Genomic DNA, 3,402 nt, shown 5'->3' with positions numbered 1-3,402 from the left:
ATTTTAAAACGAAAATATCATGGTCTTAGTGAGTGCAGCAAGTTAAACAGCGCAAGTTTTTATAGCGAAAAAAGCGTTTTGGCTTGCGTAAAAAAATCGCAAATAATCTCGGAAATTTGGAGTTAGAGCGCGATTAGCAAAGAAGTAATTGAGGATGTACAATCCACCGATTCCGGAAGTTTTTGAGGAAACCAAATAGTTTTCCGTTTGGGATTTCACATGAACCCTGGACGGCTGGAACTAGTAAATGATCTGTTTAGACACGTGTGGCAATTTGCGCTTTAAATTAAAATTGCCGCTCCTTTTTGCTTGAATTTTTGCAAGCCCATTTTGTGGACTTTATCGGTTCTATCTCATAACCTCAAGCAGCGCAAATACGATACGTTTGCGAATCAAAACAAAGGAGGCAAAAAGCGAGCGTCAGCTGCACAACTATTAATTACCTTTTTGGTTATAAGCGCTGTCACTGGCCAGACAAGCAGAAGGTGTGAAGGCTGCCTTAAGATTGATGGTCGCCGATATTTGCGACGAACTGCCGGAAAGAAACAATGGCATATCGATCCAGTACGGCGAAAAATGCCATTGTTAAACAATCCTCCAGCACGAACACTTGATTTTCGCAATTGTTCCATCAAGCCACCATTAAACGTATGCAGGGCTTTCAGTTCAATTGCCCCTAATTTTTGCCGCTGTTTCCCCCGTTCCCGGTCGTGGAGCCTTAATATTATACGAGAGGGATGATTGATGTCGGCGCAAAATTACCGATATTATAAAGTTTCGGATTCTGGGGAAGAATCGGCGTTATTAGATTTGAGCGAAAGTTTCCCTTTCCCGGGCAAATTACGGGCAGAAATCGCAAAATGTGTTTCCACCGCAAAATCCAGTCGCAACTGAACCCAACTTGATGTCTTCCTACTCGCTCTTCAGATCCTCTGGATAGAGTGTCTTCACTTGTCCAAAAACCAGGCTCACATTCACATGTACAACCGGCGATTTAGCGCTTATAGGCCTGCCAGTGTGGCGGCAATAACATAGCGCTGTCAAAAAATGGCCTACTATACTGTCACGGGATGATCGGCAAAGTCAAGCTTTCGGAATGCGAAGTGAGTTTCATGTTCCAGCCTGCCCTAAACACAACGCAATTAATTCTGAAAATCGACCAACCGCTGTTGAAAGTTACTTACTACGCTGTTGAAACGTTCTAGAACATACTTCCAAAAAATCCATTCAAACTGGCTTTTAGGCCGCGCTATAGTGGAACATTTGCAAGCACATCAGGAAGACTTTATATTCCCCAGTGCCTAAACACTGGAAAAACTCAGAAGTTTCAGTGAAACTTCTATACCTACGGGCCAATGTACCGATTAATGAAGGCAAAGTCTTCAAGGGTCTTTGTGTGGTTTTGGGTTGTCGCAATCATTTTTCGTCCTCCCTCGCGGCAAATTTGCCTATTTCCAGGCAAGGAATGTGCAGTAATTAAAAGTTGTCGCGCAACCAATTAAAGCGTCGAAAACTGGCGTGGTTTTAGCAAAACGGCGGGTCGGGGGGAGGAAATTGGAGCAGGGGACGTTATTTAATAGATGGGGAAGAATCGACACACTTTTCCACTTAAACTTTTCAAAGTTCCTCGATAATATCCGCATTGCGGCCTGTTGATGCAAATTACCTGTGCCATGATTTTTCGCCCCAGACCAGGCGCTGTTGGGAACATTCGAGTTTACTGCCTTTTGCCTGGCGGGGAACATTTATTTAATTTTAGAACTCGATTAAATATCCTTAGAGCGGTCCTGCGGCGCGTTCAAGCGAATTTAATGCAAAAAAATCCACACTCTCCAGCTTTATTATGCTACAAAAATATTCATTCAAAACTGGAAATTCCTCTGTATGGCCAATTGTCATTTTAGAACGCAGCTCGCCACGGTTTTCTCTCTCGCACCCATGGGGGTCTATGGGCGATGCATCATRGCTGTGCGTGACTGCGTTCAATCTTGATACTCGCGTCGCTTGAAAYATTTTGCGTTTTGAGCAGCACCCAGTAGTGGAAAATTYCCAGTTTTATGTTGAGTTTTATTTTTTTYAGTTTGGAAAGAACCGATATCAGCGAGAATTGAACACATTTYGATTAAGTCGCACGTGAAAAATTAAAGGAATAATTGGARCATTCTCTGCTTGCTGTTMCATTATAGTAGTGAAATGATGTACTCAACATCCCCTGGATARGCTGGAYCTAAACTAGGGGGAGTTTCAGTAGCAGTTGGGATAGTTGTGGGGTCTGTAGACGTTGAAGAGGTCGCTGGTTCGGTTAAATCTGAAACAAGWWGGACTCTTCAGCCCCAAGTGAGTTGAACTTTAAACACTGAACAAATGATGCGGGCTCCCAAATGTGCTGAGGTGAACTTTCGTGCCCAAAAGTGTAGCTCATCCACTGATTCAACTGAACTACCCACTATTTTATGTTCCGATTGAGATCGGGGGGTGAACGAGTTAAACTGCGAACAAATCCTCAAATWTCGRAAGCRATTGAGTGAAATTATTTAYAWGTATGTGAGCRGAGAARTCGGAYGGGAARTTCGAATGGAAGCGCAATATATACAGCTGTGCAGTGTAGGCCTGGGTAACACTGTKGAGTTGCGCTATTGAGTTATAACTCATTGGTTATGAGYCATTTATTAAAGCCTTTCGAGACGAGAGCGTYKTTTCTTAAAAACTTTTAGGTTTGTGATCGGTTTCTGAGAAAATYTTAAYRATTTYRAKKMSWMRAYKKKARMAATTCATTTTCGWTYTTMWCMATTCGAATTCGATGCTRAAAAACGTKTTCGTAAAATTCYTWCAAAGCTATAAATTGATCKTGTAATTTTTCGCGTAAAMKWCCTCCAGATCGTCAGTACTTTTAAGTGAAACTCTACAAAAGAGAGCGTTTTTGAGTAGAAAGTAAAGCAAAAAAAATTCAGTCCAACCTAAAAACCACATTTTTGTAACAAACCTTACAGTCTTCAGAGGAATGTTGGTGACGCGATTTCCAAATAGTCTGTTATAAACTTTCGCTTATTCTGTTCGTTTTTTGATACAAAATTGTTTGATTTTTGTTACAAATTCGAAGCTGGAAAGGGATTTCAAAACTGTATACAAAGCGACGAAGGATTCGAAAGTTTTTTCATACTTTTTCGCGGAAAATACATTGAGATTGTCAGCATTTTTAAGTGAAACTTGAGAAAATTGAGCATTTAGAAGAAAGAGTAACTTGGCTAAAAATGAAAGATTCTGAAATTTTGAAGAAATTTTTAAAATGCGTAATACGCCTCACTATCTTGATTCCCTGTATAAAAAGTGACAGTTTCACTTGCTTTACTTGCGTGTTTAGGGCAAGTTTTCATATAAAATTCACTTGTGGCGCTCTTGAAA

At 40.9% G+C, this 3,402-nt stretch overlaps 1 protein-coding gene across 1 annotated transcript in view; it reads right to left on the bottom strand.

Annotated features, from left to right (window-relative positions):
• LOC109536980 (cytochrome P450 4C1) overlaps window positions 1–3,402 on the bottom strand; it is a 13,952-nt gene that overhangs the window by 9,893 nt on the left and 657 nt on the right. The window lies entirely within an intron of this gene.

The sequence above is a fragment of the Dendroctonus ponderosae genome, unplaced genomic scaffold (genome assembly GCF_020466585.1).
Source record: "Dendroctonus ponderosae isolate FM_Combo_2020 unplaced genomic scaffold, Dpon_F_20191213v2 Dpon_F_20191213_10, whole genome shotgun sequence".
Lineage (NCBI taxonomy): Eukaryota > Metazoa > Arthropoda > Insecta > Coleoptera > Curculionidae > Dendroctonus > Dendroctonus ponderosae.
The sequence above is the reverse complement of the archived record's forward strand: the minus strand, read 5'-3'. Positions and strand labels throughout refer to the sequence as shown.